This window comes from Pan paniscus, chromosome 8 (assembly GCF_029289425.2).
Source record: "Pan paniscus chromosome 8, NHGRI_mPanPan1-v2.0_pri, whole genome shotgun sequence".
Classification (NCBI taxonomy): Eukaryota; Metazoa; Chordata; class Mammalia; order Primates; family Hominidae; genus Pan; species Pan paniscus.
Window position 1 is genome coordinate 19,472,332 of NC_073257.2, and position 15,978 is coordinate 19,488,309.

General features: G+C 41.2%; 1 protein-coding gene across 1 annotated transcript in view; it reads right to left on the reverse strand.

The window, feature by feature from the left end:
• The window catches only part of LOC117974491 (endogenous retrovirus group K member 6 Env polyprotein-like), a 289,876-nt gene that overhangs the window by 101,108 nt on the left and 172,790 nt on the right, over nt 1-15,978 (reverse strand). The window contains exon 3 of the mRNA XM_063607248.1: nt 10,405-10,684. The gene's annotated coding sequence lies outside the window, so the exon portion shown is untranslated. The remainder of the gene's footprint in view (nt 1-10,404; nt 10,685-15,978) is intronic.

The window sequence follows — 15,978 nt, forward strand, 5'->3', positions numbered from 1 at the left end:
TTATGTGTTCGTGATACTTAAAGGTCTTTTACTATGCACTCCATGAATAGTACTTTCATCACAGAGTTAAAAAATATTTTTGTTTAATGGTTGATTACCCTTACAATTGCAAATTTATGCATTATCACCAGCACTCTCTTTAGTTCATAGCTATTATCTCCTCCTCCCTACTCTCCATGACCCAATTTCATTTAATAATATTACCTTTCTTGGTACTTAACTATGTAGTATGAAATATGCTACTGCTTCTGTTTCCTGGTTTGTGAGTTTTAAATGATACCTTTGATATCTAGCTTTATAGATGAAGCAATTAGCAAACCTATCTACTCATACTCTTTCCCTCTTCCTCTCCTACGTTTATCACTCATAGCATTTATACCTTGTTTGGGCATATACCATTTGTATTTTATCCTGCCTCACTGATCCCCCACCATTTCAGTCTTATTTGTACAGTGAAACATATTCATGCACTACTATTAGTCCTTTTGCTATACTTTTCTCAGTTTCTTAGTCATCTCTTAGTTGAAGAAACCTCATTCTTCAGCAGTTATCCCAACATAGGCTTATAGGAAAAATATAATCTGAGGTTTGCAGATCAAAACTCTTTTTTGGCGTTGGTTATACTATAAGGAGGGCTTGGCCTCATGAAAATCCTTGGCCCACAATTTATTTTCATCTATGTCTTATAAGCATTGTTTCTCGGTCTTCATGTTGCTCTGGAAACATCTAAAGTCAGCCCTATTTGTTCCCTTGTTTTAGTGACAGTATTTTTACCTGGCTTCCCAAAGATGTCTCCTTTCATTTTTCTAGTTCAACAATTTCACAAAATTATATTTTGATGCTGACAATTTGCAGTGAGTATTTTCTGGCTTATAGTATGCCTGTTCAGCATGCAGATTTGTTTCATTTTATTTAACTTATGCCTTGCCTATTTGTTCTATTTCACTCATCTTTGAAAATTCTGGCCGGGGGCAGTGGCTCACACCTGTAATCCAGCACTTTGGGAGGCCAAGGAGGGTGGATCACTTGAAGTCAGGAGTTTGAGACCAGCCTAGTCAACATGGCGAAACCTCACCTCTACTAAAAATACAAATATTAGCCAGGTGTGGTGGCACGCACCTGTAATCCCAGCTACTTAGGAGGCAGAGTCAGGAGAATCACTTGAACCCAGGGGGCAGAGGTTGCAGTGAGTTGAGATGGCGCCACTGCACTCCAGCCTGGGTGACAGAGCGAGACTCTGTGTCAAAAAAAAAGAAAGGAAGGAAGGAAGGAAAGAAGAAAGAAAGAAAGAAAGAAACAAAGGAAGGAAGGAAGGAAGAAAGAAAGAAAGAAAGAAAGAAAAGAGAGAGAAAGAAAGAAAAAAATCCAGTGACATTTATTTTACATCTATCATTTTCTTTCTAGGGCTTTTTCACTATATGTTACTATATTACTTTATTTTTCTCATTTCTATCCTTCAGGACCCTTTGTCTTTTTATCATGCCATCGATTCTCTCTTGTGACCACTGGATTTCCTTTTCGTTTCTATGACGGTTTTGCTTTTTCTTCTATTTATTTTCTGAGTTCTCCTCACTCCTGTCTTATAACCTGCAGTTGTCTCTCGGCATTCTCCTGGAATTATTACATTTCCACTTTGTGGCATTCCTTCTTAGTAGGAATTGCTTCATTATGCTCCTTAAAATCATGGCAAAATGTTTGGTTGCAGTTCATCTTTGCTCAGTGGCACTGTTTTTAGGAGAATAATCCGTATCAGTTGGAAAGCTTTGCAGATCTTTTCCACATATTTATTCACAATAAATTTTCTTACTGTTTATCATTAAAAACTTGGTTTTTTATGACCCAGCTATTGGCGGACTAGTCCTATAGGCAGAGACAAAGCAGGGCAGTCCTGGCTTCACAGCAAAGGGCTTATTCCTTCACTGCCACAGAAACAGAATGCTCACTGTGAATATTGCTCTTCTGTGTGAGACTGGATTTCCATTTCTGGGGCCATCGTGACTTCTACCACCAGCTTTCCTTGTCCTGGCACAAGATATCCACTGTTGCAAATGAGAAATATAGCTCTTGTACTACCGGACTATCAGTATTTGCATTTTTATGGATCTTCCTGAATTTTCCTTCTTATGAGTCCACTCATTACTCTCTGAGCTTCTGATTTTTCCTACTCTTTCCTACTGCTCTTCCTTCCATCTGCTTCTGCCTTATTTGGGGCTTTTGAAAGTCCCTACAGGTATTTTGAACTCAGCATGTCATCTGATTTCTAAATTTCATGGACAGTTGAATTTGCAGGACTTAGGAAATTCTTCTAGTTTTTTGTTTGTTTGTTTGTCTGCTTGCTTCTTCAGGAGAAGGAGGAGAAAACACTGATGGATATAGTCATGTTCATAAGAAGATCTCTTCCGAGTGTTTGATGCAACCTCTGCTTCCACTATCCCATCTTCTCACACTCCCCTTTGTGCTAGTTCTTCTCATCTGCATGCAGCTTCTTTCCTGTCATTTGACCATCTTGGAGAAGCTCTTTTTTCATGAACATTTTCCTTCTGAAAACCACAGATGTCCCACTGTCATTTTTGCACATCTATTTCATTATCAGACTTGAAAATGTATCCCTCTTATCCGTTTCCTTACTTTATCAAAAACGTTGGAAATGCATAACATATGGAACGTACATTAACTTAGTTACCATCATTTTAGTTGTCCATCACCAGTACCTAATCATGATGGTTAGTTCATGGATGAATTTTCAACGAATATGCATGCAACAATGCTAGGTGTGTCAATGATGGTTCCCTGACTTAAAGGAAGTGTATGGTCTGCTTAAATCACCTGCCTTTTTCTGTCATCAACTAATTTAAATTAAGAAATGAAATAAAAAGTAATAGCAGGGAGCCTTGAAGGTAGGTTGAAAACTGTCTGCTGAGTCAGTAGCTATTTTTATCCAAACAGACAAGAAGACAGCAAGCCCCTCGACTTGTGGTTTCCGTTCTCTCATTTCCTGTGTGCACCCACATGAACCATCTGCCCTCCCTGCCTCCCTGCCTCCACGTCTAGAGAAGGAGGCGTGGGTCTTCTCTAACTCCCCTTGTGTGCTTGACTTGTTCCCCACCACCCAAGGGCTAAGGCTTAGGCACTGCGTTGAAAACGTCAGCACAGCAGGGAACCTCAGCCACTCTGTCTTCTATCCATCCTCCCTCATGTCTTCTCTGTACTCCTGTCTCTATCAGTTGGCACCTGGGCCTCCGCCTGCCTTCACCTCCTTGTCTCCATCCTTGCAATGAATGCCGTAGTATGACCACCTCTCCTTCTCCAGTGTAACTTCACTCTCGCACTATTTTCTGAAATTTGTGGACCCTCCATACCACAGCCACCCTAAACCCACTCTCCTGAGAAGCCCCAGTTCCCAGAACGGAAGTCCAGGTCAGCCCTCGGCCCCCACACTTCCCTAAACAGCAGCTGCCTAAGAGTCTGTGAACCTCCACAATTTTCACTAGCAGTGTCTCAACAATTAGCCAGTGCCTCACAAGTGGGGCAGATGGTATAGCCAGGAATGAGAGTTTCATGTTTCTTCTGATTCAAATGCATTCCTTTCTAAAGGCTGTTTCCTTTTAGAGACAAACTAATTTTTTCTCTTTCGTCCTTTGCCTGGGTTTTGTGTTTACTTCTACAAGCTGGCACTTCCGATGGTTTCTAGAGAGCTCATTGGTGCTCTCTCTCTCTCTAACACACACACACACACACACACACACACACACACACACAATGTACACACCTCACAGGAAATGGAAACTTGTTCCCATTATGGGTCCTGAAACAAAGCTCTGTGGATATGCATGTGCTACTTAGATTTTCTATCCCAGGAAATGAGTGTAAATACCTACCTCCCCAAGAAATTTTTTTTCAGAGACAACAGACCTCGGAAGACAAGTGGAAGTTGAAACTCTCCTTGAATGCGGTTCTTGGGAGTTGGAAATCTCCATTGCCGTTGCTTCCCCATGGAAGGCTTTGCAGTGCTAAGTGGCTTATCTCCATGACAACCAGAAGAGCTGTTTTTTTTTTTTTTTCTGCTGGACATTTTTTTCTAGATTTTACTTCATATTTAAAATAATTAAAAGTGTTTATCTCAGTACACCACAACCAGTCATTTACTGGGCCAGTGTCAGGAGGCAGTTCACATCCGTTTGGGGTCCACTCAAACCACCTCCACGCTGTCGGCCTTCAAAGTTTCCAAGAGGTTTGGTTTCTCTTTGAAATCTGGCTTCTCACTTGCTCACTGTATAACTTTTAAACAGATTAATTTTTTTAGTTCCTTATATATAAGTTTTCTGCATGTAAAAATTTAAGATAATTTTATGTCAAGAAGAGCAGAGAAGATGTATTAGATAAAGTGTGAGAGACTGCCTGATAGAGCTGAACACATGGGAAGCATACGAAATATTCATCTCTCTGCTTATTCGTTTCCTTAGCAGAATATCTGGCTGCAGCTTACTGTAGCCATCCTGTCATCAGTTCCCAAACGGGAGGAATGCCATGGTCTCTTGACAGAGGCTCTCTTGCATTGTTGGAGGCAAGGGCCTGCTGTCCTGTCAGGTTGGCCCATTTATCCAGTTACTCGTGAAATATCTTGTTCTCTCAGAGAATCAACCGGCGGCTGTGTGCTGACTTCACAAAGAAAAATCCATTCTCTCACCAAGTAGTTGTCAAGCATAATAAAGAAAAACTGGCAGAATAATTGGGGTGGTTGCTGAGTCTAACTCAATATCGTATGAAAGAAAATATATGGAACAACGGTGTTTAAAGAGAACTGCACACCTCTGTTTGCATGGCAGGCTCAAACACAGCCAGTCAGACGTATGTAGAGTCAAAGTGAGGAAGTGGAGGTCATTTAGACTACTGGTAGACCCAGAATTCAAGCCAAAACAGAAGCAGAAAACAGACATAGATGCTTGAGGATCTGTCTCTCTGCCAAGCCAACCCAGCGATTCTCATCAGAAACCTCAATAAACAATTGGAAGAGAAACAGGTAGAAATTGTGGTTCAATTTTAAGGTATCATTGTGTTTATTTTGAAGCACTTTTTTCTTCAAGATGAAATCATTTTATTGTCTTATTTAGTTATAAATGTGATGAATACTTGCTGCAAAAACAATCAGAAGAAACAGTTTTATTGCTTTATTTAGTTTAAATGTGATGTAAAAACAACCAGAGGCTACAAAAAATAGAAAAAAGAAAAGAGAAAAAAGATGAAAGAAGGACAAGAATGAAAGAAAGGAAGAAAAAGATGAGAAGAAAACACGTGAAAGGGGTCATAGTATGCCACCCCAAAATATATTATTTTGGGACACTGATTATTTTGAGCTGTAGACGATCAAGAAACAGCAGATCCAGGAAGATTATTTTGAGCTGAAGATGATTGAGAAATAGCAGATCCAGGAAGAGCTGTCTCCCCACTTTCTATGTATATAAAAGTGGGGCATAAATTTTCTGTAAGAAAAGTACCCTCCAGGTGCCAGGAAGAGGAGAGAATTTTTGTTGTCAGAGATGGGGAGTCGAAGCTAAGATGAATCCATACAAACAAGCCTACTAAAATTATATTTGCCTTCTATTAATTTTCCCTATGTATTTCTTAGTAGCTGTCCCATGGTTTGCCTCCCCAAACCCAAACCCCTTTCTCCCTTGACTGTCCATGTCTCCATAATTTATTACTATCTGTTAAAATGATATATAGGTTTTTGGGCCTTTTCACCTCTTTGAATTCTCATTTCTTACATATGAAAGGCCCCATATACACATAAACACATTAGTATCAAATAACATTTGTATGCTTTCCCTCCTATTAACCTGTCTTTTGTCTATTTAATTCTCAGGACCAACCACAGAACCTAACAGGAGAGAGAAAAAAGTCTTTCCTCCCCTATGGAAGGAAGGAAGGAGAATAAAACTAAAGCATGATTGGTAATACAGCCACTCAAGATAAACACTGTCCACTGGCTTTTGATTACTGACCACAGTAATTTATATTCTCCAAAAAAAACTAGTGAATTTGTTCAGCAATTAGCCCATTGGTGAAGGCATGGAGAGTCATGAGAGCTTGTTCCTTTCCTGGAACAGTCTTTAAATAGAACTATTGCGTACAGTACAAGAGGAGAGTTGTTCCTAGAAGTTAGGTCAGAAGATAGAAGTGAAGGGACAAGATAATAAAGGAATTTATCATCCTAAAGCTTTTGATTTTCTTTCCTCATCTGCTGGATGACACATAACGCAGAATTGGAATGTTCTAGAATGTTCAGAATTTAGAATGGTTCCAAGTTGTCAACCCAATTCTATAAAGACATGTGAGATACATAAGGGTACAGGAATAGATGCCTATTTTCACTGGCATTGTAATGTGTTAAAGTGTGGAAGAAGCTCCAGTTTTTGCACTTGAGTCACTGTGCAGATAGACCTGTCCATTGATATTCTAAGGAAAATGTTACCAATATGGGAGAATGGGCTCTGCTGTATCAGAAGGAGACCACATGGCGTGATGGTTAAGAATTGGACTCTGGGCCAGCCGAGGTGGCTCACGCCTGTAATCCCAGTACCTTAGGAGGCCATGGCAGGCAGATTATCTGAGGCCAGGAGTTCGAGACCAGCCTGGCCAACATGGTGAAAACCCATCTCTACTAAAAATACAAAAAATTAGCCAGGCATGGTGACGGGCACCTATAGTCCCAGCTACTTGGGAAGCTGAGCCATGAGAATCGCTTGAACCTGGGAGGTGGAGGTTGCAGTGAGCCAAGATCAAGCCACCGTACCCCAGCCTGGAAACAAGAGCAAGACTCTATCTCAAAAAAAAAAAAAAAAAAAAAATTAAACTCTGGAGTCAGATTTCTCAGGTTTATCCTAGCTCTGCCACTAGGCTCTCTGACCTTGAGAAAAAGGTAGCCTTTTAATATATCAATTTGGGCAAACATAAAATAGGGAAAATCGCTATCCATCCCTTTTAATATTAGAAAGTGGTGGCTGTGCAGTGGCTCACACCTGTAATCCGAGCACTTTAGGAGGCTGAGATGGGAGGATGGCTTGAGCTCAGATGTTCAAGACCAGCCTGGGCAACAAAGTGAGACCTTGTCTCTACAAAAAAAAATTAAAAATTAACCAAGTGTGGTGGTGCATGCCTGTGGTCCCAGCTACATGGGAGGCTGAGCCAGGAGGATTGTTTGAACCCCAAAGGTGAAGGCTGCAGTGAGCCATGATCAAGCCATTGCACTCCAGCCTGGGCAACAGAGTGAGACCTTGTCGGGAAAAAAAAAAAAAAAAAAAAAGAATATGGTGTAAGTAAATTAACATAAAACACTCAAAACCATGCCTGGCACATGGTAAGTCCCATATAAATGTTAGTTATTCTTAACTCTGTCCTCACCATCTTTGCATCAAGGTTGGAAGACTTATTAACCACTTTCTGTCTCGCTAAGCACATTTTATATGCTGGCATGCAAGGATATAGTAAATACCCATTAGTCTGGAATAATTTAGAACTAGATATAATTTTGCTTATAAAATCAAATGGGGCTGGGCATGGTGGCTCACACCTGTAAAGTTAGCACTTTGGGAGGCTGAGGTGGGTGGATCACCTGAGGTGAGGAGTTCAACACCAGCCTGGCCAACATGGTGAAACCCAATCTCTACTGAAAATACAACAACAACAAAAATTAGCCGCGTGTGGTGGTGCATGCCTGTAATCCTAGCTACTCTGGAGGCTGAGGCAGGTGAATTGCTTGAACCCGGGAAGCAGAGGTTGCAGTGAGGCAAGATTGCACCATTGCACCCCAGCCTGGGTGATGGAGTGAGACTCTGTCTCAAAAAAAAAAAAAAAAAAAAAGTCAGAAATTGGTCAAATATCCTCAGAATTCCTAAAGTTGAATGATGCCATTGCATTTATTCCCTTGCTTGATCTTCTACAGATGCTTACACTCTAAACTCAGTATTTTTCTCTTTGCTACTGTTCAGAAACAATAGTTGTCTCTCATGCATTCCTCAGCTATCCCAGTGCTTCCTCCATTGTGAAGCTTTTTTTTTTTTTTTTTTTTTTTTTTTGAGACGGAGTCTCGCTGTGTCGCCAGGCTGGAGTGCAGTGGTGCAATCTTGGCTCACTGCAACCTCCGCCTCCCAGGTTCAAGTGATTCTCCAGCCTCAGCTTCCTGAGTAGCTAGGACTACAGGCGCCCGCCACCACACCTGGCTAATTTTTGTATTTTTAGTAGAGATCGGGTTTCACCTTGTTGGCCAGGATGGTCTCGATCTCTTGACCTCGTGATCCACCTGCCTCAGCCTCCCAAAGTGCTGGGATTGCAGGAGTGAGCCACCGCACCCGGTCGTGAAGCATTTTTACAGAAGGTAGCTCCATGGCTCTGGGACCCCTTTTATAGACTCTGACTGCGTCCCCTTTCATCCATGAAGTGCTTTCTCCATTTTTCCTCTTCTCCACTCCCTTGCAACAATAGTTTGCAAAGTAGAAATTGTCAAAATTAAATCTCACCTGCCGTGTGCCAACCTACTTAGATTAAATAGCTGATCTGCATCTTTGTTCACTTGTGTCTGAGCAACCAGCGTATTTTTCTTTTTCTTATTATTTTTCTTGTTTAAAAAATGCGGAATCTATGGACATTAAAATAGATTTGTAATAGCCAGAGCCATGCACAGACCATGGCTACAAAAGTGTACTTTGCACCCTCAGGCTCTTCACGCTGAAGAGTCTTTCACTTCCCTCTTATGCTGGGTCTGCCTAGTGCTCTTCTCTACCCCAGCCCCTGTAGTGTTCAGATCAAATCACGCTTTATTAGGTGAAACTCTATTGAATCATGAAACTTTCAAGCCCATATAGTATCCTTTGCCATACCTCGCCTGTGTCTGAGGTTACCGAGAGAAAATTGTCTTTTCCTTTCTCATGTCTATGCTGCTTTTTCTTGTGTATTTTTCCAAAATTTGAGAGACACACACTACATCCTAAATTTATATCAACAAAGAAACTACTGCTGAACTATCAATTAAAGATAATAAAGACAACCATGTAATTTAAAAAAAATCAAAATTGCCAATAACATTTCTATTTTAATACCTCTTTCAGGTAAAAATGTGGAAACCTATTTGAATTCCATAGCAAGTCTCAGTTCAGATGTTCCTCCACTCACCATGGGACTCCGAGATGGTTTGGATAGTTTGTCTTCTCCAAATCTCATGTTGAAATGTGATTCCCAATGTTGGAGTTGGGACCTGGTAAGAGATGTTTCTGTCATAGGTGGATCCCTCATGGTGCTGTGTCTGGGATTGGTTCTTTCCAGTGGGTTCTTGGTCTTGCTAACTTCAGGAATGAAGCTGTGGACCCTCGTGGTGAGTGTTACAGTTCTTAAAGATGGTGTGTCTGGAGTTTGTTCCTTCAGATGTTCAGATGTGTCTGGAGTTTCTTCCTTCTGGTGGGTTCGTGGTCTCGCTCTCGCTGGCTTCAGGAGTGAAGCCGCAGACCTTCACAGTGAGTGTTACAGCTCTTAAAGGTGGTGCGGACCCAAAGAGTGAGCAGCAGCAAGATTTATTGTGACAAAAGAACAAAGCTTCCACAGCGTGGAAGGGGACCTGAGTGTGTTGCCCCTGCTGGCTCAGGTGGCCAGCCTTTATTCCCTTATTTGGCCCTGCCCACATCCTGCTGATTGGTCCATTTTACAGAGTGCTGATTGGTCCACTTTATAGAGTGCCGATGGGTGCGTTTACAATCCTTTAGCTAGACACGGAGCACTGATTGGTGCATTTACAATCCTCTAGCTAGACACAAAAGTTCTCCAAGTCCCCATCCGAACCAGAATCCTAGGCAGCTTCACCTCTCAGTGGCATCCTCATGCTAATGAGTAAGTTCTCACTGTGTTAGTTAATGTGAGAGCTGACTGTTAAAAAGAGCCTGGCACTTCCTCTTCCCTCTCTGGCTCTCTCTCTAACCATGTGATATGCTGGCTCCCTGTTTACCTTCTGCTATAATTGGAAGCTTCCTGAGGCTTCACCAGGAGCAGATGCTGATGCCATGCTTCCTGTACATACTGCAGAGCCATGAGCCAAAATAAACCTCTATTCTTTATAAATTGCCCAGCGTCAGATATTACTTTATAGCAATACAAATGGACAAAGACAGGCTATGTCCCAATAAACCCATTTGAAGTTGAAAATATCATCACTTGAAAATGCACTTAATACGCCTAACCTATCAAATATCATAGCTTAACCTAACTTACCTTAAATGTACTTGGAACATTTACATTAGCCTACAGTTCAGCAAAATCATCCACCATAATGCCTATTTTTATAATAAAGTATTGAATATTTCATGTTATTTATTAAACACTGTAGTGAAACTGAAAAAATATGATCACCTGGGTACTCACCATTAACATACACAGCTGAAAGCACACTGGGCCTGAAGAACGTTTGAAGCATTGAACTAAAATGCAGGATGATGGGATGCTGCAGCTACAGGGTCATCAATCTCTCTCTTCTAATGAGGCTTGAGAATGGCTGGTGGAAGGCACTGGGGCATCCAAACTGGATGGCTTAGCAGGCATGATGTTCTTTAAGAAGATGTCAAGTATCCGTATTTTACCCTCATGATCCAGTGGCTGACTGGGAGCTGCAGCTCAGCATTGAGAGAGAGCACATACCACTACCCTGAAAAAAGATCAAAATTCAAAATTTTAAGTATGCTTTCTACTAAATACATATCTTTTTCACACTATCATAAAGTCAAACAATCTAAGTTGAACCATTATTAGTCAGGGATCATCTGTGTGTTCAGTTGACCCTCAGTGTCCATGGGTTCCACATTCATGGATTCAACCAACTGTAGGTGGAAAATATTCAAAAACACAAAAACAATAAAAACAATAATAAAACAATAACCCAAATAAAATACAGTATAACAACATATCTATAGCATTTACATTGTATCAGGTACTGTAAGTAATCTAGAGATAATTTAAAATGTGCAGGAGGATGTGCATAAGTTATATGCATTTTCTACACACCATTTTATTTCAGGGATTTGAGCAACCACAGATTTTAGTGTCCACAGGAGTCCTGGAACCAATTCTCCACTGATACTGAGGGATGACTGTATCTGTTCAGTAGGTAAATATTACTCAACTCAATTCTTTTCTTCTGGCTTTACAGAATGACAAATATAATAAAATGTGTTCTTTGTCCCTTCTGTAGTGGGCATGCTTAAATTTTGTGCTATTACGCACAACATACATTTTTATCCGTCAGCTAGAGAATCAAGCTTAATAATTTTTAGAAGACCATAGTCAATGCCAGCTTCCACTCATCTTTTAAATTTCAGCTTACCATGTCACTTTTTCAGCAAAACTTCCCTAATCCAAGGTTAGGTTATGTCGCTTAATTGCAATCCTACAAAACCCTATCTTTCTTCCTTGTGCATAATTACATTTTTAATTAAATACTTAAAGTATTTACTTGTCTAATGCCTAGCTCTCTTCTAGATGGTAAGCTCCATGAATGCACGGTCTCACTCACCAGTGCTTAGTAGAGGGCAGAGTCTTTGTAGGTCATCTTTAGGCCTTGGTTGAATAGACACAGGCATTCATGAATGAATGGATGGATGAATGAATAGTAACAACAGATCTGCAGCAGAATTTTCAGAATCATCCCTGGATCGTTATTTGGGAAGTGTAACGGCTACGGTTTGAATGTTTGTCCCCTCTGAAACTCATGTTGAAACTTAATGCCCAATGTAACAGTATTAAGAGGTAGGGCCTTTAAGAGGTGGTTAATAGATTAATCTATTCATGGATTAATGGGTTATCACAGGACTGGCTTAGTTGTCACCAGAATGAGTCTGTTATAAAAGACAGTTTGACTCCCTCTCCTGCATGCTCTATTGCCCTGTGATGCCTTCTGCCATGTTATGATGCAGCCTGAAGCCCTCACCAGAATGACCTGCCTGACCTTGGACTTCCCAGCCTTCAGAACTGAAAGAAATAAATTTATTTTCTTTATAAATTACCCAGTCTGTGATATTCTGTTATAGCAACAGTAATGGACTAATACAATAACTGATTATCTTCTCAGAGAGATGCAAGCATTATCAATCTTTAAACTCTTCTAGTTTTCAGAGTTCTTAATTAGGATGAAGAATTTTGAACTTCTAGCTCAATTAATTTAACAGTTCCACATACCCTTCTGTCTCCTTCCAGAGAAGGATTATAGGGGAACACACAAATGATGCCTGAGGAATTCTCTTCTAGTATCACATTCCCAAAACCATATCCTTCCCACTAAGCCAGCTAAAGTCTTGTAGAATGTAACATACTTTTGCAAATGCTTTAAGCCTCCTGAGAATTGACTTTATTGACTTAATTGGCTCCATTGACTTAGAATGACAAACTCAGAAATCTCATGTCAATCAGATCTTAACTGACTCCCAGGAAGCCTAGGTTCTTATTCTTCAGAATACAAATGATAATGACAGCAATAACACTGCTCTCTCAGGCACTGGTAAACACTGCTATTCATATTCCAGGCACTTTCTATTTAAACAGAGAGAGAGAGAGACAGAGACAGAGAGAGAGAGAGAGAGAGAGAGACTGTGTCTGTGTGTGTGTGTGTGTGTGTGTGTGTGTGTGTGTGAAATATGTCACATGGTAACAAATGTGATGGAGATAAATAAGGGTGACCAGGGAAGTTGTATTGATAAGTGACACATAGGTAGAGACTTGAAGAACCTGGAAGAAGGAATCATGGAGATACCCAACTAAAAGAATTATGTAAACAGGCCAAGCCTGGTCTCCTTGAAACACCAATAGGGGGAACAGGATGGCTGTTCCCAAATAGTGCTGGGGGTATCCCGCTAAACTCTGCCTTATCTCCCAGAAGACCAAAAAGGTTAATTCCGCTTCTTCATCTTTTGGGTTTATACCCTAGGGAATGTGGAGAGAGGCCCATCTTCTTGGCTCTAGGGAAGGGAAGGGCAGTGCAGATCTGTACATTTGCTGCACATTGGAATATTCTGCGAGCCTTTAAAACTGTGAGGCCCAGGTTGCACCCCACACTAATTAAGGCAGACCCTCTGAGGGTGAGACCCAGAAATCAGTGTTTTTGAAACCTTTCCAGAAGAATCCAAAGTCAAGTGGACATGCTGGAGCCGACTCACACCAGCTCCCAAGGGCAAACAGCCTACGCTCTTACAGGGATAGAATAAGGATACATCTGGCCTTTAACCTGGTTCCTGACACACAGCTTCAAAAACCCTTGGAATTTCTTGAGTGACAGGCATGTCTTTCGTTATTCCATAATAAGCACCTTTAGACCATATCTGAGTTTATGCTAATAAGGTGACTCCTGGTGGGCTCTTACACGGTTGGGGGGCAAGGGAGCATATGGGGGTAGGAGTTTGGGGGTCAAACCAGAAAGACCTCAAATGTGATTGGAGGGTTGGAACTTTCAGCTGGACCTCTGACTTCCGGTGAGGGGAGAGGAACTGGAAATTGCATTTAATCAAATGGCTAATGATGTAATCAATCACGCCTATATAATGACATCCCATATAAAAACTCTGGATACCAAAGACCAGGGGAGCCTTCTGACTGGTGAACATTATATATATAGGGAGAGCAGCACACTTCAACTGTATGGGAGCAGAAGCTTCTGTGCTTGGGATCTTCCTTGACTTTGGGCTCTGTACCTGTTCACCTGGCTGTTCATTTGTGCTCTCTACAGTAAGATAGCAGTCATCAGTATAGCGTTTTCCTCAGTTCTGCAAGTCATTCTCATAAATTATCAAACCTGGGAAGGAATGAAAAGCTCCACATTTGTAGTCAGCTGAGCAGAAGTGCAGGTGGTTTGGGGATATCTGAAATGTACGTCTGCCTTCTGAAGTGGGGACAGCTTTGTGAAGAACTTTGCCCTTAACTTGTGGGGTTTGCATGAACTCCCGGAAGTCAGTGTCAGAACTGAATCAAATTTCAAGACACTCAGTCAGTACTAGAGAATTGGCTTTGAAATATGCTTCCCAGCTCTGTGTTCAGTGATCTCATGTTGGCAGTTGAAGTCAGCCAGGGTGAGAATATGTACACCATGGAAATTGGCAAATGCTACAAATCAAGGCTTCTTGTCCTTCTGCCCCCAAGAACTGGTTGTTAAACATTTATCAACACACTGGCATTTTAGAACCAGTGGCCTATGCCATTAGGTGCTGGTTAGGAAAGGCTAGAAAGATCTCAGGAGGGACAGAGTCTGAACACACTGAGAACTCCTTCTATTGCAAACCTATGCAGAGTAGGCTGAGCCCATTGTGTGAGTGAGGGGAACTCCTTCCTTTCTGAAATCCTTCCATACATTCCCACTTCCACATAAGCCATGTCCAACCTATGTATTGCACTAACCTGACACTAGGTAAAATTCTTCTTAAGGAAGAAGACAACCTTGTCGCTTAACAAATCAGGGGGAAGCCATGCTTACTTCTTTATGTTAATTCCTTGTGTTCATTTTTCATGTGCCTCTCTTGTTCCTTTTGAATTGTTAAATTTATTGCATATTTTTAGTAATAGATGGGTCCTCTTCACATATCAGCCTCAGGTTCATTCAAATCCCTTTCTGGGAACTCACAGAGAAGTTCCCTTTTATCCAGTCTTCAGGAAATTCACTTAAATGTTATGAGTTTTCTGAGATAATTAATCCACCAGTGCAATTCCCACCTGAAACTCTCTCCTTCCCCTCTAGTCACTCTTCAAATTTTGTTCTAATTTGGTTAATATTTCTGCCTTCCTGACCCATAATTCACGTAAGAGCATGAACACACATGCATTATCCCAGGAAACCACTGTGTGGGAATTCACTGACCCTTTCAAATCCATTTTTTCACTCTTCATTTAAAATGGAGGTTCAGCTGTTCCCCTGCTATTATAATTTAGGATTTAGTTGCATACTTAAGGGATGTAGTTGAAATCCTTGCAATATATTCGCAGGAATTGACTCACCTGAAATAATGAATCACACTAAGAATTTAATTAGGACCTTGAGGATGGATAATCAGGAACAGGAGCTGAGAGACATGGAGGCTTAGAAAGTCAGTTCAAATTGGGCACGGTGGCACATGCCTGTGGTCCCTGTGACTTGGGCAGCTGAGGCGGGAGGGTCACTTGAGCCCAAGGGTTCAAAGCTGCAGGGAGCTCTGACTGCGCCACTGAACTTTGGCTTGAGCGACAGAGCAAGACCCTGTTTCTAAAAAAACCATTTAAAAAAGTTTATTTCAAGGTAACATGTGACTTCATAAAGGAATAGCCCCCTTACACACATGCGCACACACACACACACATATTCTCTCTCTCTCTCCTCTTCTTGCAATTCCTTGTGTTGGAGTAAGCTAAACTATACCTCGCACATAATCCTCCCAGTCCAATTCTTAAAATTTTACTCCATATTCAGTTTGGTTCTAGCCTCTGCATCTTCTTCCTCTTTGAGTTACACTGTAAGAGTAAATCAAATCTAGCCTTAAGTGACATTATCCAATAGTACTTTCTGTGAAGATGGGAATGTTCTAAATCTGTGCTGTCTGGTGGAGTAGCCACTAGCCACATGGGGCTACTGAGTCTATCCAATACAACCAGTGCAACTGAATTTCTAATTTTACTTAATACTAATTAACTTAAATTACATAGTGTAATTGATGGCTACTGTATGGGACAGCTCAGCTGCAGATGAACAAACATGAATAAGGATTCAAGGGAAAAAAGCCGAGAATTAGTTGTATTAGTATTAGTTGGCCAGGGCTGCCCTAACAAAGTACTACAGGCAGGGTGGCTTAAACAGCTGACGTTTATAGTCCCACAATTGTGGAGGATGGACGTCCAAGATGAAGGTGTTAACAAGGTCGGCTCCTTCTGAAGCATCTCTCATTGGCTTGTGGATGGATGGCTGTCTTCTCCCTGTATCTTCATGCTGTCTTC